Source organism: Herpailurus yagouaroundi, unplaced genomic scaffold (assembly GCF_014898765.1).
Source record: "Herpailurus yagouaroundi ecotype Mexico unplaced genomic scaffold, PumYag 159, whole genome shotgun sequence".
NCBI classification, from domain to species: Eukaryota; Metazoa; Chordata; class Mammalia; order Carnivora; family Felidae; genus Herpailurus; species Herpailurus yagouaroundi.
In genome coordinates this window covers 8,507,833-8,531,358 of record NW_024412400.1, presented here as the reverse complement: position 1 = coordinate 8,531,358, position 23,526 = coordinate 8,507,833, and the positions used below count along the sequence as shown (strand labels likewise).

At 46.7% G+C, this 23,526-nt stretch overlaps 1 long non-coding RNA gene across 2 annotated transcripts in view; it reads right to left on the bottom strand.

The window, feature by feature from the left end:
- Positions 1–12,294: 12,294 nt before the first annotated feature.
- Positions 12,295–23,526, bottom strand: part of LOC121033503 (uncharacterized) — a 195,637-nt gene continuing 184,405 nt past the window's right edge. For both annotated transcript variants that reach the window (XR_005791945.1, XR_005791946.1), the window contains exon 4: positions 12,295–14,038. This is a non-coding gene — a long non-coding RNA (uncharacterized LOC121033503). The remainder of the gene's footprint in view (positions 14,039–23,526) is intronic.

The window sequence follows — 23,526 nt, the reverse complement described above, 5'->3', positions numbered from 1 at the left end:
AATTACATAGTCCATTTTGTTGTTGTTGTTGGCCATTGCTGAAGTTTTCGTATGAAATTAAAACAAAAGAGCCTACCCCTCCCAGCTAACATCTCTGTAAGAAAATAATTGGCCGGCCTTTGTTCTCCTCCCCTCTGTAGAGTGAAGGACCAAGCCCTCCCATTGGGTTGCAAGGTGGCACATCTGAGAGCTTTGTGCCAAGATACAAGGTAACCCGAAGAGTAGGTCTTCAGCTTGGGTTCTCCCAGCAGCAGACCCTGAGGCAAGAATTTGAGTGTAAGGGACCCTGGGTGGCTCAGTCAGTGAAACATCTGACTTCAGCTCAGGTCACCATCGCCTGGTGCGTGTTTTCAAGATATACATCAGGCTCTCTGCTGTCAGCGAAGAGCTTGCTTCAGATCCCTTCTCTCTCGCTCTCTCACTGCCCCTCTCCCCTTTCTCAAAGATACACATTGAAAAAAAAAAAAAAAGAATTTGAGTGTAAATGGTTTATTCAAGAGGAAACATGGGTGGGAGAGTGAAGAATTGAAAGGGAAGGAAAGACAGCCAATAAAAGGTCCATTGTCAAAAAAGTTACACTTTGGGAGGCTAGGGGTTAATCCTGCTTGTGTCCTCTGGGAGTCAATGAAGAACGTGGGCCTCTGAGTTTTCGGCCTGGGAAGTGAGGAACTAAGGGTATTTACACACCATCTCCCATTACATACTGTTTTAGAGCTGCTAGATCAGGAAATCCCTAACAATTCCAGCTTCAGGCAAAGTGCCCCAGGTGCCAGCCCTGAACAGATGGGCCAACAGGCATGGAAATGGTAAAGGCCAAAGGAAGAGGGGGAGAAGAACAGAGGCCGAGCTGACTCCTTCGTCAGGCACAACATCTGGGGCCCATGAAAACATTCTCATTCTAGTTTCTTTTCAGATCAGAAGGAAGAATGGACATAATCATAATGAATATGTAAAAATAAATCCAGCCTGGGTGGTATTTGTCTTTATACCAGCACAGTCATAAAATAGAATTAAAAAAAAAAAAAACAAAACCTTTCTTTTAATGAACAAAGGGACTCATAAAAACCCATAGAAGTTACACTGAATCCCTGAGGAGGAGTTCAGTTATTTATTTATTTATTTATTTATTTATTTATTTTTGATTCTTGGCCTATTCTCCCACTTCAGATGGCTCACACTAGTCCAAAGTACCCCACCCCTTCTGTTTTCGTTTTTTTCCATGCTCCTTTTTCTTCTCTTCTGCTTCCACGCTCTGGTGTCTCTCGTGCTATATTTCTCTATCTGTATCAGTAGTGGATACGTGTTATTTTTGTCTGTTCAGCATCCAGTCCCAAATCTTCTGATAAAATATTTGTTTTTGAGGAACCAGTCTGCCCTACCTGCCCCTGGCCAAGAGGTGGGCACCTGACGTAAATCAGGTGATCACTCCCTGGAATTTGAGTTCTGAAGAGAGTGATATAAAAACTACAAAACTTCCTGCCTCAGAGATCCCTGGAGTACCCTAGCTTCTATCATTTTTGAAACCTGGTTCTTCAGCTATTCTTTCAATTCTGCAATGTATAGGGTATATGTGCAATGCATACGAGATGCATACACACACACACACACACACACACACATCAGTACAGGAAAAGCATACCATGTTTATAGATTAGCAGACTCTATGTAAAAGTCATCTATTCTTGTTGAATTGATGCCCCAAACAAACTATGAATAGGGTTTTCTTTCTGTAAAAATTAAGAGAAACTGAGACACTCTTTTTTTTTTTTTTAATTTTTTTTTCAACATTTATTTATTTTTGGGACAGAGAGAGACAGAGCATGAACGGGGGAGGGGCAGAGAGAGAGGGAGACACAGAATCGGAAACAGGCTCCAGGCTCCGAGCCATCAGCCCAGAGCCCGACGCAGGGCTCGAACTCCCGGACCGCGAGATCGTGACCTGGCTGAAGTCGGACGCTTAACCGACTGCGCCACCCAGGCGCCCCCTGAGACACTCTTGAAGAAGAAACATAAGGCATGATGATTTGCTCTACCAGACAAGAATTACTGTTTTAAAGTTCCAGTAACTGAGATACGGTTAACTAAGCTAAAAGTCTAGACAAAGGCACCAATGATACAGAAGAGAGCCAAGAAACAAATATATAGGTGTAGAAATACTTGATTTATGACCAAGGTGGCATTGCAGAGAATTAGAATAAAGATTTTTCAGTAAATGGTGCTGGGACAATGAGATAGTGATATAGATGTGTAGATACAGATAGAGATAGAGATAGAGATATTGAGATATAGAGATACAGTTATGCTGAGCCCCTATTTCATACTATACACAAAAATCAATTCCAAGTGGATTTTAAATGTGAAAGGCAAAACAGCAAATTCTTTAGACGATAAGATTAGAAAATATCTTCATTATCTTAGAGGAAGGAAATAATACGGAAACACATAGTAATTAATGAAATAGAAACTTGCTAATAAGGTAGATCTTAGGTTAAGTGTTCTTATGGAAAAAAAGGAAGGAGGACACCTTTAGAGGTAATGGTCCCATTTATGGCACTGTTTATGGTGACAATTTGATGCATATATACTTATCTTCCTAGTCAAATTTTATTTTTTTCTTTTTGATTTTTTTTAATGTTTATTTTTGAAGGACAGAGATAGAGTGTGAGTGGGGGAGGGGTGGAGAGACAGGGAGGCACAGAATCCGAAGCAGGCTCCAGGCTCTGAGCTGTCAGCGCAGAGCCCGATGTAGGGCTTGAACTCACGAACCATGAGATCATGACCTAAGCCAGGCACCCCCATACTCAAATTTTAAAACTCCAAATCAAGTTGTGAGAAAGTCTTTGCCTCCCTGGCTCTCCGACCAATCCCTCTCTTGCAAACTTTGCACATTTCTTAGGTTAAACGAGACCATAAGAAACACTGACTGGACGTTAAGAAAGATTACTAAACCAGACTCGAAATTAAGAATTTCTGTTTAAAAAAGTCACCTTTAAGAGCCTGAAATTACCTTTAAGCATGAAAAGACCATGAAAATGCAAGCCACTGAGTGGGAGAAAATATTCGGAAATCATATAACTGACAGAGAACTTGTATCTTGAATATAAAGACTACAAATCAATAAGAAAAAAGTATACAGGGGTGCCTGGGTGGCTCAGTCAGTTCGGCGTCCGACTTCGGCTCAGGTCATGATCTCACAGTCTGTGGGTTCGAGCCCTGCGTTGGTCTCTGTGCTGACAGCTCGGAGCCTGGAGCCTGCTTTGGATTCTGTGTCTCCCTCTCTCTGCCCCTCCCCTGCTCATGCTCTGTCTCTGTCCCAAAAATAAATTTAAAAACATTAACAAGAAAAAAGAGAAAGAAAGAAAAAAGTATACAATGCAATGAAAAAATAGGCAAGGGACTTAAACAGATCACTTAGGGAACAACGTGTCTAAATGGCCATAAATATACGAAAAGCTGATTAATTTCATTGTGATGAGGGCTGTGTACATTTGCAACCACAACGAGATGCCAATGAATGCATCTCTGATGAGGGAGACCAAGGGTCTTTGAGGTCAAGAGCACATTTGCTTTTCACTGTCCTCTTTTGCATTGAGTTTATTTTATGCTTCCTTGTATTTCTTTAAATTGAGAGGAAATAGAATTAGTTTTAAATTAGAGAAGGAAAACAGTAAAGAACAGAAGTGACAAGACAGACTGTATCTTTTCTGCTGTGGATCAGTGACAGGCATTAGCTGACTGGTGTTCTTGAGCTCTCACCACTACACCAAGATAAATTAATGACTCAGAAATCAATTGATGGAGCAGTCCAACAGGTAATTCAGGCTCCCAGACCACTTTTCTTTTCTAATAGAAGACAGGTTCAGTAAGGAAAGCTAGTTTTCTTTCGCTCTCAAAGGGTCATAGTGGGCTGGGATGATATCTAACTGACTTGAAATAGAACTCCTTTGAAATACATCTATGTTTTAGCTGAAGTACTAATTTTTCTATCTTGCTGGTTCATTCATCCACCTAACTGTGCCTACCGTGTGCCAGGCATTGTTCTAGATAAAGAGGATACAAACGTGAATGAAGTAGACAACTTCTCTGCCCTCTTGAAGCTCACATCTTAGTAGGAACGGAAAATAAACAAATGTCCAGAATGAGGCCAGACATAATATGTGCTATGAAGAGAAGCAGAGTTAGAAAGAGTTGAGGGTGATGTGGTTTCAGCTAGGGTGGCCATGGAAGGTCTCTTGGAGGAGGTGATGCTTCAGCAGACAGTGGGATGAAATGAGAGACAGAGCATTCTAGGCACAGGAAGCAGCAAGTGCAAGGAGCCTGAGGTGGTTTGCCTGCGAATGGACTCTACTCGGCTTCTTGCTGTTTGATGGGGTGGGATGTTATTTTCCTGGGCTGTTTCCTTTAAAAAAGGGAAAGTTACAAGTGAGTTTAATGTCTGTGGTTTGTCTGGATGCGCTCCTCCGGGCAAGCCTGTGCCTGCTAGGCTGGAAGCAGATGTTGTCAGCAACGGGCTATGAAAGAACAGATTGTCTCCCCTGGTGTCATGGCCATGCTACTCATACTCTAGAATAGCTAATGAGGTGTCTTCTTCTGGTGTAAGATGAGTGGGGATTTTCAGACCAACTCCATAAAGTGTCCTACAAAGAGGGCCTCATGAGCCGCTGTCACAAGCTACAGGTCTTGAGTTCCCTCCCACCCCACCTCAGGATGTTCAAAGGGCCTATTCTGAGCTACTGGGCCCCATCCAGGACCCTTGGTTGCTCCTATTCCCACAGGCTTCCTTTGGGTTCTGACCTACACACTCCCGTTTCTTTGTACAAAAGCCTTGTTTTCTTTTCTTTCACAATTAACTTCGGCTCATTAAAACCCAGAACTCAAACATTTAGCAACCAAAAAACTGGTTCTCCTTTCCTTGAGGCAGGGACGGCTTGCTTTCAAACTCTGCCAGCTAGTGGGGAGACGATCACATTCCGTCCTGCTGGCCGCGAAGTGCCCTCCCCTTCCGAAGTGGATTGCGTCCCTCTAATGGGACAAGGGAAAGGGAGGAGGAACCTTTGTCAACAAGGATAACCAGGTTGAATGATCAGTTCTTGCTACATTTTCTCCGGCCAGTGATCTCTTTGTGCACCCCAGTGTCCCTAGGACAGATTTCCTTTCATTCAGCAGATACACCACCCACCGCTGTGGGAGGGACTCTGACTTCTCTGGGTGTGTGCATTAGCCTGGCCCCCCGGGGTGAATTGCTCACCTCCTTTGTGCTTTGTTTCCAAGGGCGTGATTTCCTCACTATTCTGTGTTTGGTCCACCTCTGGGCCATCCCTGTGTATGCCGTAAGGCTCAAACAACATCATGCAGGTATAAAATGAGGCTGTGGAAAAATCTTTCCCTCCCTGGCTCCCTGACCCACACCTCTCTGTGGCTGTGTCTATCTTCCTCAGGCTCATGCTTGACTTTGCTGCTATAATCCCTGGGGAGTCCATCATCAGACCCAGCTTCTAAGAAAGTGCTCTTCACCCCCACCCCCACGAAGTGAACTACCTTTTCTTGAACTTTGCATATTTGAGGATAGTTTTCCCATCATCTCCCTCAGGAAAAATTCACCAGGTTATTTCTAATCTGAGCCACCTCAGCATGCCCTCCTCCACTTTTTCCCCGTGCTCATTGCAGGGTAAGTCTTACGGTAGAGAGACTTTCAGTAACGACCATTCTGTTCCTAGCATGCCGTCCTCCATCTTGTACCTCAGTTGGTCCCCTTCCTGTAACTTCTGGCACCCTCCCCGGGCAACATAATTTAGTCAGGTCCCTGCTCTTGCTGAGATAACCGATACTCTTCCAGTAACTTGGCTCTTAGGCCCTTCATCCAGTGGCTCACCTCCTTTGCCTATCCTCAAGCAGTGATGGTTGGGAAGCAAGGTTGTCAGCCAAACTTAATGACGTCACTCCAGTTGGGATCGAACGTGCTATAAAAACACCGATGAAGAGTATCTATTGCTTGTTCTGATCGGGGGAAAGCGTTACCGCCTGTGTACAGAGAGAGAAGTGGGGGATGGCCAATAGAAAGGATGACTGTCCATCCTGAAGACAGAAGAATATCTCTGTCCTGTGATGTTCCTAACCCAGTATAACCGGGGGCAGTGGGGCTCGACATAGAGCATTCATCCGAACCCTTAAGGATCTGGTAAAAACGCAGACTTCAGGGAACCACTGACAGATAAGGAAACTGAGACATAAAGATTAAGTAATTTGCCCAGAATTTTACAGTAAGCTAACCTCTATATTATACCGTTTCTATTTAATCCTTGTAAATATATTTATTTTATATCCTGAATTCGATACTTTTATCATTGAAGTTCCCAGGAGTCTAAGACTTCTGTTGGTTGACTCTCTTGACCCCAGCTCATGGAATTTTGTTTTTCAAGCTTATGTGGGGTGGGATCTATCTGCAGGTGTCCTGTGTGGACAGGCTGAGTGGGAGGAATCTCTCCCAAAGGATTTTACTTTCGCTTCTTTCCAGTTGCCCCAAAGATGTGGCCTCCCAAGGACTGCTCTTTCTTCATGTCTCGGTTTGGAGTGTGCTAGGATAGGTTTGAGCCTAGAACCGATATGAGGCAACCCTTGGATGCACATTCCCAGAGAAGAATCTTTTCCACTGCGAGGAAGGCTCAAAGAGATTCAAACTTGTTAGTCACTTTTCTTTGATAGTGAATGGACTTGCCTTAGTTCACTGTTTGTGCCAGCGTTCTCCAGAGAAACAGAATCACCAGAATGGGCATATAGATACACATCTATGTATCTATAAGTGCATATGAGAGACAGAGAGACAGAGAGTTTAGGAATTGGCTCATACGATTATGGAGACTTGGTAAGTCCAAAATCTGCAGGGTAGCCCAGCAGGCTGGAGACCCAGGGAAGAGTTGCAGTTCTGGAAGAATTCTCTCTTGCTTGAGGAGGGTTAATCCTTGTTCATTTGTTTTGTTTTTGTTTTTGTTTTTGTTGTTTTTTTTTTTTAGAGAGAGCAAGAGTAAGTGGGGTAGAGGGGCAGAGGGAGAGAGAGAAAATCCCAAACAAGCTCCACACTCAGAATGGAGCCCGCCACATAGCTAAACCCCACGGCCCTGGGATCATGACCTGAGCCAAAATCAAGAGTCAGATACTCAACCGACTAAGCCACCCAGGTGCCCCTCAATCTTTGTCTTTAAATTAAGGCCTTCAACTGATTGGATGAGGCCCACCCAGATTGTGGAAGAAAATCTGCTTGCCTCTCAATCTCCACTGATTTAATAGTTATTCTCACCAAAAAACAAAACAAAACAAAAAAACCTTTCACAGAAATATCCAGAATAATATTTGGCCAAATATCTGGGCCCTGTGGCCCAACCACATTGACATATAAAATTAACCAGAAAATTGTTTAATAAGACCGGGGCATTTGAGTATACTGGCTTTGTGCAAGGGTCTCTGTTCCCATTTTCTGCCTCTGTCTCTTACCCCGCATGGAATTAGTCTATTTTTAGGCCTAGGTTTCTGAGTTCCATTTAGGATGACCTAATTCTCAAAACTTGAATTTTCATTTGGAGGCCTCTTATTACTCTCATTAAATTACTCTTCTCACCTGATGTTCTTGAGAAAACCAGCTCTTTAATGACGTGTAGGGACTGTGGTAGTGTATTCCCTTGGCCCACAGATCTCAGACCGAGTGATCTGGTAATGGATTTTAGCACCTGCAATTCACACAGCCTTCACTTGCTATATTAAAGGAAATTCAAGGTAAAATGTTGTCAGCTTAGAGAGCAATTATGATCTGAGCCTAGTTGATTTAGGCATCATGTGAGCTCTGGCTTCATAAAAACATGGCCGTAGATTATTCTAGAACCTACTGAGGAGGATGAATAGCATTGCCATTGAAAAGGGCTCACTGGATAAATCTCATAGTTGTATTAATACTAATGATGATGAGGGGAGTCTGGGTGACTCAGTCGGTGAAGGGTCCAACTTCAGCTCCGGTCATGATCTCACAGTTGGTGAGTTGGAGCCCTGCATCAGGCTCTCTACTGTCAGCACGGAGCCCGCTTCGGATCCTCTGTGCCCCTCCCTCACTGGCCTTGCCCCACTTGCACATGCATGTGCACGCTCTCTCTCTCTCCAAAATAAAACAAAACATTCAAAAAATACTAATGGTGATGTTACAGCCACCGTTTACAAAGCACTTACTATGTATGCCAGGCGCTGTGCTATTTCCTTTGAAACCCTTGGAGCCAGGAGCTCCAAGGAGCCGGGACCAGCAAGAAGTAGGGGCTGCTGTACTTGGAGAGTTTGCCTTAAGAGCTAGGTTTGTATCGCAATATTGTTGTGTAAGAAACAATCCCAAACTCTCAGCGGATTTCAGCAATACGCATTTATCTGTTACTCATGAGTCTGTAGGTCAGGTGCAACTCAGGTGGGCTTGGCTTCCGGCTCCAGGCTTCACGTTGCCTATACTGTTATCTCAGGACCCTGGCTGCAGCCCCAACCGCTTTGTGGAGAAGGTTCTTCCTGTGGCAAAAGATAGAAACTCCAAGATGGCGAAGAAACGGTGCTCGATGCCTCCTATAAGGCCTCGGCTCTAAACTGGCACCTTGTCCCCTCTGCTCACATTGCAGCAGCCAGGGCAAATCCCACGTCCAGCCTCGGAGTCAGTGGGGAGCAGGAGTAAAAGCTGCACCACGCAGAGAACAGGAATAGACCCAGGCAAATAATACCACCTGCCATGTTAATCACTAAATGTGTGCCTAGCCCCCAGTCCTCTCTCGGGATGTTTTTGAAAGAGAGAATGAACATATTTATTGATCTTGCTAGTGTTGTAGGGCAGATCAATCAAGCTACAGCATCCTCTCTGCCCTTTATTCACCTGCATCCATCAACACATCCCTAGGGCCCGGTCCACTGTAGATGCTCAGTAAATATGTGTTGAGCGAATGAATAAGTCAAGCAAGCAAGCAATCCAGGAGGCTCATGTAAAATATTTGATGTCCCTAAAGGACCTTTGTCGGAGAACTTGGCACAGACATTCACATCTCTGGATGCAAGGCATGACCTCAGAGAGCCTCACAGCAAGACAGCTACTGAGTCAGATGCATAACCATCCTTGGGGCCCAGGAAATGGGGTGATCTCCTGGGCCCTGTCTTACGGTGAGCACATAGGAAAATAGGGCACTATATATGTCTCCATATATAGGAAGGCAGGTCAGCTGAAAGGTGAGGCATGAATTGCTTTGCCAGCTGGCGTAAGAGGGGTTTGAGGTGCAAACATGGTGATTAATCCACTCATTTTTGCTCCTACAACCCACACACGAAAGGGCAAAAATAGCGAACACAACAGCTGAGTGGCTGGCAGAGTGGGGGGAGGGTGATAGAGTCACAGACAATGACCCAGAACATGTGTAAAAGCAATGAGTGGGGAAGGGGACACTTCTCCCACCAGCACCAAGATTAGATAGAGGATGTCCCCTTCCCACTAAAGACTGGGACATGTATCAATCTATTTGTCTCTAATAATGCGGAGACCAGGTGGCATTCCTGAGCTGTTTGCAATCCTCTTTAGAAAATCAGAGGCGAGTCCCCACTCCAACATTTGCACTGAATAGTGCAGCACCAAATAAGAGTGAAGACAACAGGAAATGTGGATACAGAGTCAAGGAAGATATTCTACTGCAAATCCTAGAGTGAGAAGTTTGAGAAAAAGAGACCACGAAATTCTCCGCAATTAGCATACCAACAATCAGGCTATCGGAAGTGACCAGCCCGGGATCAACCAACAGGGGCCACAGAGAAGGATCCAAAGCTGGCACATGTATTAAGAAGGAAGAAAAGAAATAGCCCAGAGGCTTTTCCCTTCTCTCTCTGCTGATGGCTTCCCTAGTGGCTTATGGAGGGCAGATGGGTAGGTGACATATAACTCACCATAGGTGAATATGTGGGTTACTTGTAGTCTCGTCCTATAGTATATTGGTCATTTGCCTATTTGGCCTTAGATCTAGTCTCTGCACTTCTGCTCTGCTCTATGTGGCATCAGCCCCCTAAAAATTACATTTCCCAGGCTTCCTTGCCCACTGGCTTCCTGTGAGGTTCACCAATGGGAAGAGCCCATGGGAAACTGAGAGCAGGCGTGCTCACCCTTCCAGATCCCAGATCTTCCAGATCCCAGGGGCCGCTACCCCCATGTTTCCAATTCCAAGGTTCGGCTCCACCTAGGCAGGCCTGGCTCTTATGTTCTGGAGCCACTATCTCTGCCCTTTGTCCCTCTAGCTCTAAGAGTGGTCACATCTTTCTAATCTTCAATTTGCCCCTCTGTCTCTTTTTCAGCTCTTCCAAAACCTCTATAACCAGGTTCCCTTTTAAAAATCCCTCGATTGAACTACTCGGCATGGGTTCTGTTTTCTGGGCTTCCGTGGCTATGGTTACATTTCTTTCTCTCTCTTTTTTTTAGTGTTTATTTATGTTTGAGAGACAGAGAGAGAGAGCATGAGCAAGGGAAGGGCAGAAAGAGAGGAAGACAGAATCGGAAGCAGGCTCCAGGCTCCGCGCTGTCAGCACAGAGCCCGACGCGGGGCTCGAACTCATAAACCATGAGATCATGATCTGAGCCGAAGTCGGACACTTAACCGACTGAGCCACCCAGGTGCCCCCATATGGTTACATCTCTTTGAGCCAAGTCAAGCGGGAGAGAGACACAAGGTGAGTTCCCCTCAAGAGCCTGGAAGCAAGCGTCTTGCCGTCCAGTGGAGCAGGTTAGCTTAGGCCAGCTCTTCCCACAGCGCATGGTGCTTGGTGCTGATGGGAAGCTGTCCCTCTCTGTCCCAGTTAAAGCAGCAGTTCTTGGTCTGGCGGATAAAGGCCGGCCAGCGTGTGCTGTGCCCCAGAGCAAGGCAGGGTCCTATAAACACTTCCGGTTGGCCACCCCAGCCCAGAGCTCTAGGCCCTTGAGGCTGGGACAGGGAAGAAAAACAGCTCTCACAGCCCTTTAACTCTCTGAGCTGCCAGTTTCCACCTCTGCAAATTAGGGAACCATGAATGAGTTCGTGCGTCTACACGAAAAGCTCTACATGCCACACGCCTCCGCGATATTTAGCTCCTGATGGGTATTTAATTTGTCTCCAGTCACATACCTCTATCACATTTCCTCCCACAGGAAGCACTGCCCCCTTCCCCTGGGAGGGAACTAACTGCAAGTCTCTGCCAGGTATGCCTCCCCAGGACCTCCCGGGCTGCCCCAGCCCCAAGTGTATTTTCCTAGCACCCACCCACCCAGACCCGTGCGTGGTCTTACCACAAGCCAACAGGCAGTGCTTTCACCTGTTGCTTGCCCATTGCTCCTGTGTGTGCCCTCCCCCTACGCTGCAGCACCACGTGACCCAACCATGGGGTACACCCCGCCCCCACCCAGCTCGACACCCCTGAGTGTTAGAGCCTGCTCCTGGGCTGAACTAAACCAGCCCGTCTTGATGTCTTGAGCTGGGACAACAGTTAACATTCCCATTATGCTCCCAGTGAAAGGAAAGAATGGGGGCCCTCCTTTAAATTTGTGCCGATTTGGAACTTCAGACAATGCTGGCTGAATACAGATTTCAAAATCTTTCTTCTTTTATCTCAAGTCCAACCCTCAAAGTCCAGCTGAAAGGCTCATCTGACATGGTGTGCTTTTCATGACAGAAGGGTGTCGTGGAGATGTTTGCCGACTGGAAAGAAACACTGAGAGCCCAAGAGTTAAACTCTGCCGGCATGGCCACTCCTCCGCTCCCATGTAGCATTATCCTCCTCTGCCCTTGAACAGTTGATAATATGGAAAGTGGGGGAAGAGAGGAAGATAACACTCACCTTTTTGAAATCAGCCTTATTTTGGCCATGAGAACCAAAGACTAAGAACATCAGAGCAAGTCCATATTCCAAGTCTTCAATGGACCGTGTCCTTTGAACATGAAAGGCCCAACTTAGGCTCCCCCAGGCATGGAATCACTTAAGCAATGGTCAATAGGCCCAGGTCCAGCTGTGAATAAAGTCAGAGATTTCAAGGCTCAAATCTTTATGAGAATGGGACGTTACCCATACCATATATTTCCAAAAATATGCTGAGGACCAGAAGTGGGAGGAGACCTCGAGGCTTTGGTTTTCCTCCAGATACGACCCAGGGCTCTGTGGAGAGAGCTCTGCCCTCCCTTCCTTGTTGTCCACTGTAGGACTGAGAAATGTCAGCTCAGTAAAAAAGGACCCCAGCCCTTAGATCTTATTGCCACTAGTCCTCAACTTTTTTTTTTTTTAAAGTGTGTTTTGCAAATAAATGTTTTAGAAACCTTTATGCATCAACTCCTCTGCCTTTGGTTTCCTTTCCTTTCCCTCTGGGCCAAGTGGGTTCTGGGTACAGTTTGCAGAACAGGACCCGTCTGCCTTCTCCCCCCTGTAGCCTTTCCAACATAATTGGAACTACGACTACCACCTCTAGACAATCCTCTTTCTGGATCCTCTTTCTGGGGCGCCAGGCCAGCTGTTCTGTTCCGTCCACACTAGACTTGCGCTGCTCTTACATCCATTCCTTGTGCCTGGGCATCCCTTTGGATTTTTTTTGTTTTGTTCTTCTTTGTTTTTGTCTTTTTGGAGCCAGGCTGATGTGTTACACTCCAGTTCTAGAAGTTTGGCTCTGGCGTTCTTTCTCCCACCTGCCTCAGTTCGTGCAGGAACTTTCTTGTTCTTACCCACCCTGTGCCACTTTTCTGACACCTTCCTGTCTCCCCCTATTTCTCCCATTCAGCCTCCTGCCAACACAACAACACAACACAACACAACAACAACTATTCATCCATCCTCTGCCTGGACACCGTCCTCTTACATCCCATCCAGGTTCCATGTTGCATCTTTGGGGGGCCTTTCTGGGTCATGGTCAGCCTTGTGATATATTTCTAGTGTCTAAGAGGTCTCAACATCCCGCCCTGCCGGCCTCTGGGACCTGGTCGGATAAGGGGCTCTGACTGAGCCTTGATGAACCCACCATAGCTTGGTATTCTGGATTAAGAACTGCAAATACGGGTCTGGAACTTTGGCCACTTTTTTGACACACTTATGGTCCTGGGTTTACTGGAAATATAGCGATTAGGAAGGACCTGGCAACACCTTTCGTCTTCTGGGTCACTCTGGCCAAATCCCTTCCTTTTATTTTCCTTATGTGTGAGACGAGAGTTGAAGAAAGAGAATCTGTAAAGACCTTCCAACTCTAGGAGCCTTGACTCCCGTATACTTTCGACTGAGGCAGTTCTGCTCTCGGTGATGCATGGACTTCTTATGAAACCCATCTGTTTGGGTCGGCAATGCTGACACCTTGTACTTGGTCTTCATCGAAAACTTGGTCACTTCACTATCGTCTTTTCCCAAGGCCATTTTATTTTGTGTTGCTCTGTTTAGAGTCTCATCAAATCAATTCAGCAAACGCCTATTATGTGTTGCCATAAAGGAAGAATGACTTTGAGATGCAGAGAGGAGAAACCCACACACACGCGTCTTTCTCCTTGACAGAAATGGAACCACCAAGATGCTGCGTGGGGACCACCCCAAAGCAGCCAGAACTCCCAGGTGCCCCCACCCCTGCTCTGCCTGTCATAAACCCAGGCCTGGCAATTTTATGAACCTCCCTAGGTGTGCATTTCCTCTCCTTACAGATGAAGAAAATAAAATCAACCTAGGCCTTGGGAAAGATCGTAAGACCAAGGTCTTCAAGCGATTAACTCTGAGCTTACCTGATCGAGATCTCCACCTTGTTTACGCCTTGAAATAACTCTGTGCAGCAAATGTATGTGTTCTTATTCCCATTTTCCAGATGAGAACACTGAGGCTCGGAAGGATTGCATGACTTGACCAAGTCACTGTCCCGATCTTTGATCTGTCCTCTCTCTTTCATACATAACCTTTCTTATTTGAGAACACGTGCCTGCTCAGCTGTACGTAGCCCAAGCCCTGCCTTGCAGTGATGGTGGAAGAGTCTCTTCAGACAGTTTCACGGATCATTTTCAGGCAGCTGTGGAGAGGACAAGAAACACCATCTTACGGCTCTGGATAGAGGAGCAAGTAAGATACGGTATCATACGTGGTCACGGAGCCTGGAGCCCAAGATCCCTGGTATGGCAGATGACTCCATAGCTGCGAAAATATTGTCACTCAGGCTCTCATAAGCTCCAGTTGTCCAAAGCCACCAGAAGCATTTATGAGGTGGGGAGAGGGGTGGCAACGGGGGTGCCTCTTGTTACTTTGCTTTAAGCAGAATTACAGAATGGGACTGTTAATTCGCCTACTTCACCAGCAGCTCTACCAGCGCATGTGGGTGGATTAATAAGGCTTTCCTCTCCTCTCTTCTACTTTTTAATAGGAGAGTCATTCTTGGGGTGAACCAGGGGCTGCAATTACGAGGCAGCAAAAAAAAAAAAAAAAAAAAAAAAGGAGGGGACCAGTCACATATCTAATTACTAAGCCAGCCCCACATGCATGTTTCTAACCAGAGGGTCCTGGGTATGGGGCAGGGGGCAAAGTCCACAGGTGCTCACAGACCCACCCATGCATCAGTCCTCCCGGGAAGACCCTGACGAGAGCCCCCCCCACGGACACAATAGGGCTAAGGCTTTCAGAGCTCGAGGGACAGAATTGTCCTCCCCAGCATGGCAGTCTGCGGACCGGAAAAGACTCTGTGGTCTCGGTAGGTCAGAGGAAGGAGGATCCCTTAAGAGCGCTGCTGTAGAACTCCTGGTTGGAGTGAGAGGAGACCAGAGGCCGGAGAGGGGGACGCCCAGGAGTAGCCAGTCCTGCCTTCCCTCCCAAGGCAAGCCGGCGAGCAGCACAGACCTCCAGAGCCTCTGCACCTGCCGTGGGTCTGAGGAAGGGGGAGAATTCCAAAGATGCCTGTGTCCCTTCCGTGCTGGGGACACAGGCAGGGGAAAAAGGAACGCAGGGACAGACCGGGCAGACTGCATGGGACACAGACAGCACTCAGCTGGTCCCCAGAGCCTCTGTTCTGAGAAAGAGCGCGCTATCCAGGCTGACTCTTAAGTAACTAGGGGACCCAAGGGAAACTAGGACAGTGCTTGGCTTGCTGATAGAGGCAGTGTGCTGTGAGGTCCGCCAGGTGCGAGTGAGCATGTGTGCGTGAGTGAGTGTGTGTGCACCGGTGTGTGTGTGTGTGTGTGTGTGTGTGTGTGTGTGCATGCGCACGCGCGCACGCCCACACCTTCACAAGGGCAGGCAGACTGTCCCAGGACGCAGGGACAGGAACTGCAGGCGACTCCACGGGGCCACAAGTTCTTTGCTGGAATCTTTGCTGCTATTGTTTAAAGGGGCCGTGACGGGTAGAGGGGTGACTTTTACAAAGGGGTGACTCCCCAAAACATTTTAAATTTCCTTAGAAGCCACCATAACGACTGGTAGCCCCTGCCGAAGGAGTTTTGCAGCGAGGCCTCCAGACCCGGCTGCTAGGATGGGTCCTGCGCATTGGGCCTCCCGCCACCTCCACCCACACCAGGCTTTTTCCCGATTTTGTTTCGCTGTCCTGAATAGGTTTGTATTTCAGTTAGTTCTCCCGGGTCTTTCTTTGAAACATGTCATTCTTTTCCTCTGTGTCTGTCCCCGGGTTGCCTTTTGGCTTTAGCAAAATGAGGGTACTGCAAAGTAAAACGTAAAAACTGGAAATGCCCACACCTCCAACATTAAAAATCTCAGAGTTGTGCACATAGGGCCAGGTCTTTGGTTTTCATTAGATCAGAAAGACTGCAGACTTAGGAGCTGGACAGGCTTGCGGCCAAATGCTGTCTTTGCTATTTGCTTGCAGGTTGCTTTGGGCAAGTTCCTCGACTTCTCTGCTCAGTTTTCTCATCTGTAAAGCAGACGTGGTTATGCCATCCTTGCCGGCTTGCCTGAGGATTCTGTCAGTCCATCATGCCCAAGAAGCACATGGTAGCTGTTCGACAAACGCTACCTCCTTCCCCAGCTGTCCCCTTGTCCTCTCCGTCCCTGTCAGCAGCTGTCATTCCCAGACGTGGTTCACATGGCCACAGTCCATCTTTGTGAAAAGTCTGACACGGGGGTTTCTTTTAGGGAAACATGAAGGGAAGGGTAGTCAGGAGCTATGAGCATCTGCTAATCCAAGCATTTTAACAGATTTCTTTTGAACAGAGGACACCCTGAGCTTTGGGAATCAGGCAGGCCTGGGACCATGTGCCCGTTCAGCCTTGTCACAGTTAGCTGTGTGACATCAGACAGATCATGTAGCTCTCCAAGCCTCAGTTTCCTCCCTTGTGAAATGGGGGAGGGGAGGGTGTGGATGGGGGGCTGGGCAGATTGTACCTCACCAAGTTGGTGGTATGTTTATTAAATGAAATAATACTTATTAAGGATAGTTCTAGTTATCGGCTACCACCCAACACATCAACCCAAAACTTAGCGACCTACAACGATGGTTTGTGATCTCACAACTCTGCCTAGAGGCTGTGCTCGGCTGGTGGTTCTTCTGGGCTGGAACATCCAAGATGGCTTCTTCGCACACACGTCTCGCACCTCACTCGGCACGGCGGGAATGGCTGGAGGCTGTCCAAGCGGTGCTCGCTCTCCCTCTGTGTGGCTCCGTGGCCTCTCCATCCAGACACTTGGGCCACCTCCCAGCATGGAAGCGTCCGCATAGTTGCACTTCTCATTTGGCAGTTGGCCCCCAAGAGAGAAAAGAAGCAGAAGCCCCCAGACCTCCGAAAGGTTAGGCCTAGAAGTGGCGCAGTGTCATTATCACGACATTGTGATGGTCAGAGCAGACCAAAGGGCCAAGCCCAGATTCAAAGGAAGCAGAAATACACTCCATCTCTTCAAATGAGAAACAACGGGTGCGTGCGGCATGGGAAGCAATTGATGGCGGTCACGTATGGAGACCAGCAACTCTAAGCCCTTAGTCCAGTGCTTGGAACAGTAGGAGTCATTTTTCTTTTTTTTTGGAATGATGTGGTTGAGATTAGATTGAGATCTCTCTGTACAGAGAAAATGAAACACAGACTGTCCACCTGAAATTTCAGGAGATGTTTGCTCCTTAGCATGGACGAACAAGAAATAATTCTAAGCAGGCGTTCCCAACCAAAGCCTCAAGAAAGCCATGTTCCTCCCCGCTTATCACATCTATGCCCCGTAAACGGCCCCCTCAGAGTGTTGTCAGCAATGCAGAGGTCCTGTTTGCCGTGGGGATTAATGCAAATTAATGCAAAGAAACACGGGAACAGGTGGTTCTTGCAACGCAGAGCGGAATATGGATCCCATTTTAAAGGAGACTGATGGCCAAAGATGTGTCAGAGGAGCTACCCAAAACCCCTTGGGGCGAGAGATTTCTGCTCCGGGAAAGAATGATTTTGTGTGTCCATCATTCTGTCACCGTTGGACAGTGATGGGTATGGAGGAGGCAGAGGGAGCACGGTACTCGGACTTCAGAGCAAACGGCGCAGGCAAAGCCTTCGTAAACGGCAGGTCAGATCTGCTCTTGTGAAAGATTCTGTTCTTTCCCTGCCACCCCCCACCCCGCCCCAAAACTGGCAAAGCTGTACAACGTTCTTTTAAATAAAAACGGAATAAAGGTTAAAGCGAGAGGCTGGTGTTTGTGCTCCAACGAAGCCCACAGATGACATGGCTAAAGCACGTTTGCTAACACAGCGCGTGGTCAGGGCGCCATTGTGAGGCAGGCAACCTTCTCTTGGACCTCTTTCTCTCCTTTTCATCACCAGTCTTGCTTCTGAGTTGACCTTTCTTTCTCCCTCTTCCTGAGTGCCTGGGGCTCTCGACATGCACACCCTCTTCTCTGGTATCACAACAGTATACATTAGAAGACCCCCCCCCCCCAATATTTTTTTTATTTTCTAGTAAAAGAATTTGTTTGGGGGTGGAGGGAGGAACTGTCTTTGTGTAGAAAACACCTTGATAAGCTGTTGGAGGTTGGAAGGGAACACCCTGAGGGGTAAGTCAGCACTGGGGACTCAAGAGTTCTGTACTGGAGGCAATTGGGAGCTGAGAAATAGGGACCCAGCATAGAAGGGCTGCTGGAGGGGAGGCGGGTGGCGGGATGTGTTAAATGGGTGATGGGCATTAAGGGCACTTTTCGGGATGAGCACTGGGTGTCATATGTAAGAGATGAATCACTGGGTTCTACTCCTGAAGCTAAAACTACACTGTATATTAACTAACTTGAATATAAATTAAAAGAGAGAGAGAGAGAGAGAAATGATGAACCCCTTGGCCAGGAGCTGGCGTCTATGATGGAAGAAATGGCCCGTTGACTTTTTTCAACCGTTTAACTTCTACAACAGCCGTTCCAAAACTTTCTCAGCTCATAGCACCCTTAGTGTTTGTGATTTTTTTCACGGCGGCCCCTAGGTCAAACGAATTCCCTAATGGTTCTTTTATCAAGTGGTAAGCTCAAACAGCTTAATATGGCCTAACAACTTAGCGGCAGTTTGCAAGAAAAGTTAAATGAAAACTTATTTTATTTTATTGTTAAGTAATCACAATGATTTACCAATCAGATGCGTGCATCTTGGGCGGTGCGAACCTCTCAACTTTGGAATCGGATTAGATGCCTCCGCCCTCATTTCCTGTTCCATGTTGAGTTTCTCTCTAGACGTGCTTCTAATAACAGTAACCTCAAACATCGACGAGTCACAGAGATGTCATTGAAAGGAGCGTAGCGCAATCTGCTGTTGAAACAGTGAACTACTTTGAGTTAGTAACGTGTGCAGTGCCCGACTGAATATCCCTTTGTTTCCTTCGGAAACGTAAAATATCTTCCAGCACTGCTGTGAGTTGGCTGCAGCACCCCAGGGTGCCTTGGCACACAGTTTGGGAACCAGGGTTCTACAGCATTCACTCTGAGTTCCCAGTGTGGATTGCCATGTTGTCCTGTCTCTCCCAAGGTTCAGCAAGTTCCGAAACACCGGAAGAGAATGTGTGTAAGTGTTGACACGTGGCTGAGTGTCGAAGACGACTCAGTGAGGCAGGGTGGTGACAGCAGGCACAGGTGGGAGGAAATGCTGAGAACAGAACCAGCATCGCAGAGGTGCAGCTCTGTGTGAGGGGCGGCCCCACAAATGTGGCCTCTGGGGTCTTGTAGACATCTCAGGGCAGCATTTCACTTTCTGCAAGATTCGGAATGGAATTTGATCTAATCTCCGGACAGAATGATGCCAGTTGGCTTTTTTTTTTTAAGAGTTGAACATCTATTATCTCGGTGGTTGGCAAGGTTTGTAGTTTTTATACTTGATCTTAGCCAAAAGGCTGAGAAGCGATGGGTTTGTAGAGTTGGGTTTTTTTTTTTTTTAATGTTTATTTATTTCTGAGACAGAGAGAGACAGAGCATGAGTGGGGGAGGGGAAGACAGAGGGGGAGATGCAGAATCCGAAGCAGGCTCCAGGCTCCGAGCTGTCAGCACAGAGCCCGACGCGGGGCTTGAACTCACAAACCGTGAGATCATGACCTGAGCCAAAGTCGGACGCTCAACCGACTGAGCCACCCAGGCGCCCCTGTAGAGTTTTTAATGTAAATTACCACCCTTGCTTAGCCTAAAATTGGAAGTATGTGTCATGGGGACAAAATAAAAATTGCTCTATAGAATATATTTTGATGACAAAGAGGTTAGGGGGCCAACATGGAAGCTTATCATTTCACATTTATCACGTAATAATGCCACGCCTATCTAGTAATTTGCACTCCGTTTGCTGAATTCATTACTGCGATTCACTTTCCTTGTCCTGTATGTCCTGCCCAACTGTTGTCCTGTGAAAGATAATAATAATTAGTCCACGTTTAGTGACCCTCCGAGCCCATACTCCCGATTCCCAGGTCAAGTTCAGGTCCAGATCAGAAACTGGCAAACTTTTTCTGTTCGAGACAGTTTGCTAGAGAGTAAATATTTTAGGCTTTGCAGGCCATACAGTTTCTGTTGCAGCTACTCAACTCGGCTGTAACAGTAGGAGAGCAGCCACGGATGATATGTAATGGAACGAGCATGGCTGTGTTCCAATAAAACTTTATTTACAAACATAAGCAGGGGGCCAGATCTAGCCCATGGGCTAGTGTCTGCAAACTTCTGGTCCAGGAAGTAACAATCTATAAAAGAATGTGTGCGATATCTTTGAATGGAGACCGTAAATGAAATACGTAACTGCATTTGGTTGCCAAACTCAAGGCCAAGGGCACCGTTCTCCACACACCCACCCTATCAGCCCAAGATTCAGACACCAGCTGCAAGTCTGGGGGTCCTCAGGGCCACCCTCACTTCTGACTAGGTGACAGATTTGGAGGTTTTCACAGCCTCCCTCCTGTTTGATAATTTTCTAGAATTATTCATGGAGCTCAGCAAAGTACTATATTTGCAACTGAAGTTTTATTACAGTAAAAGGGTTTAAATGTGAACCAGCTGAGGGAGGGGACACACAAGGCAAGATCGGGGTGGGGAAGGGGGGCAAACATAAAGCTTTCGTGGTCTTCTCTCACGGAGTCCTGTACCACATTTCTCTTCCTGGCTATGACGTGTGACAGCGCTCATAGGAGTCCTGCCAACCCAGCGTCAGGATCCAGAGCTTTCACTGGCCCCCGTCACACACTGACCACACACTGAGGCTGAGCTTTAGCTCCCCGCCCCTCCCAAGGGTCAACCTAAAACCTTTGCCTTCCAGTTCTTCCAGAGTTCAGAAGTGATATGGCCTGTTCCAGAGCCTCCGCCGTGAATCACGCTATGAGAGTGTCAGTGGTCAAAGCTCATGGGCAAACGAAGACATTCCTATCAGGCAGGACATTCTAGGGGACTAAAGATCAGCTTCCAGAAGCCAAGAGCAAAGGCCAGAATTTGCTTTGAGTAAAGATAATTCGTCACTATAGGATAGGATGTCACTGCTTGAAAAGACCTTAATTTTCCCACTTATTCGTTTGTTTCTTCATTCATTTTTTTTTTTATTGTGGCAACACCTTCGGACCATCTAATGATCTCCCTGCTTCCATACAGTTAGAGTGATCTCCTCAAAGCCTGTGTCAAGTCACATCACTCCTCTGTTCGGGACCCTCAGTGGTTCCTCTCCCAAACAAAAGTCAGAGTCCTAGAATGGTGCCCAAGGCCTTAGTGATCAGGCTCCCATCCCAAGTGTCCCCATCACCCTCTCTTTCCCCCTTAAGCCACTCCCCTTGCATTGGCCTCTTTATTGCTATTCACACACGCTGGGCCTGTTTCTTTGTGTTGGCTGTTTTCTCTGCCTGGAATGCAAGTATCCTCCAGATATGCAGATGGCCAGTCCCTTCCTTCCTTCAAATCCTTGCCATAATGTTACTTTCTCAGTGAGGACGAGTCTATTGTTTCAGTCTGTTTGGGCTGCTGGAACAAATTACTATCCCCTGGGCAGCTTAGACAACAAACATTTATTTCCCGAAGTTCTGCAGGCTGGGAAGTCCGAGATCAAGGTGTCGACAGGTCCAGTGTCTGGTGAGAGCCCCCTTCCTGGTTTGCTGATGGCTATCTTGCTGTCCTCAACATGGTGCAGAGAGACCTCGTGTCTCTTCCTTTCTTAAAATCCCATCATGGTGGCTCCGCCCGCACGATCTCCCAAAGTCTCCACCCTCTAATGCTGTCACACTGGGGGTTGGGATTTCCACAGGTGAATGGGTGAGCACAAACATTCAGGCTAAAACACCTATTCTAATCACATCATTGACATCGAGAGCACCCCCAAACCCTTGCCCTCAGCACTCCTAAGCCACTTTATTTTCCTCTAGTTTTTTTTATTATTTTTTATTGTGCAACCAGCCTCCAGAACGTTTTCATCTTGCAAAACTGAAATTCTGTACCCATTGAACAACAACGTCCCATACCCCCCAACCCCCGTCAGCCACCATTTTATTTCTGTCTCTATGACTTTGACTATTTTAGATACCTCAAATAAGTGGAATTACACAGTGTGTGTCTTTTGATGACTACCTCATTTCAGTTAACTTAATCTCTTCAAGACTTATCCACCCGGTACCATGCGTTAGAATTTCTTTCCCTTTTAAGGCTGTGCATATGTAACATATTTTGTTTATCCATTCATCGATGGACACTTGGGTTGATGCAAGCTGGAGGTTACTGTGAATAGTGCTGTCATGAATGTGGGTTTGTACCCTCCTCTGGTTTTTTTCACTGCATTTATCACCTTGTACAATGTTATAAAATTTACTCATTTGTATGTGTACTGTTTATGATCTGTTTCCCTTCATTAGAATGGAAACGTCGGGGTGCCTGGGTGGCTCAGTTGGTTAAGCGTCCAACTTCGGCTCAGATCATGATCTGAGCTCGTGGGTTTGAGCCTTGCACCGGGCTCTGTGCTGACAGCTCAGAGCCTGGAACCTGCTTCAGATTCTGGGTCTCCCTCTCTCTCTGCTCCTCCCATGCTCGCCCTCTGTCTCTGTCTCTCAAAAATGAGTAAATGTTAAAAAAAAAAATAATTTTTTTTAAAAGAATGGAAACTTCATGAGGCTAGGGGGCTTTTGCCTTTTGTCCTGTGACAGACCACAAGCAGAACAGGGTCTGGCACGTAATAGACACTCACTAAACAGTGCTATTAAGCAAAGTAGTAAAAAGCACCTACCATGTAGCAGGTGCCACGGGAGGTCTTGAGGAAGCCCCAGCAAATAAGACATGAACGTACAGGTTGGCAGTAGAGTTAAATAAAATTAATTGTTAGGTTCAAACGTGGCAAAACACGCTCACTTACAAGAATATTAGTTGGGCAACTTACCTTTTTCTTCCTGTGGCTCCGTGGGTGCATCCCTATGTCTGTTACATGTGTGTCCTAATGATAAGACTAAGCTCTTTCTTTTTTTTTTTTTTTTAAAATGTTTATTTACTTGAGAGAGAGAGAGCGCGCGCGCGAGCAGGGGAGAGGCAGAGAGAGCAGGAGACACAGAATCCAAAGCAGGCTCTAGGCTCGGAGTGGTCAGCACAGAGCCTGATGCGGGGCTCGAACTCATGAACACGGGTCATGACTTGAGCCAAAGTTGGACACTTAACCACCAACTGAGCCACCCAGGCGCCCCGACTAAGTTATTTCTATTTGTTCCTTTAAGTTCTGCCTGATGTGGAAATATTCCAATAATTTAAATTGTGATTAAATAATAATTCTATGTTTACGTTATCCTTACTGGAACATTTCCACCCATCAATCTGGCTTGACTGAAGGGTATGTTGCCCTAAACACTCTTCATTTGATGCCAACATCCACAGCAAGAAAAGCTTTAAGTGTTTCGTGTGTGTGTGTGTGTGTGTGTGTGTGTGTGTGTGTTTTATTACACCTCCATAGAATTTCCAGAAATATCTTTAAAAGGGAATTATCTGATTTCCAAAGCCCCGGATAGCTATTTTTTGTTAATCAGTATTTTTACTTGAATGAAATTCCAGTGTTGTTTAAAACAAGTAAGCACCCTCGTGCGCTGGGTTCCTGGGAGCATATGTATGGAGAGCTCAGAAATTCTGTT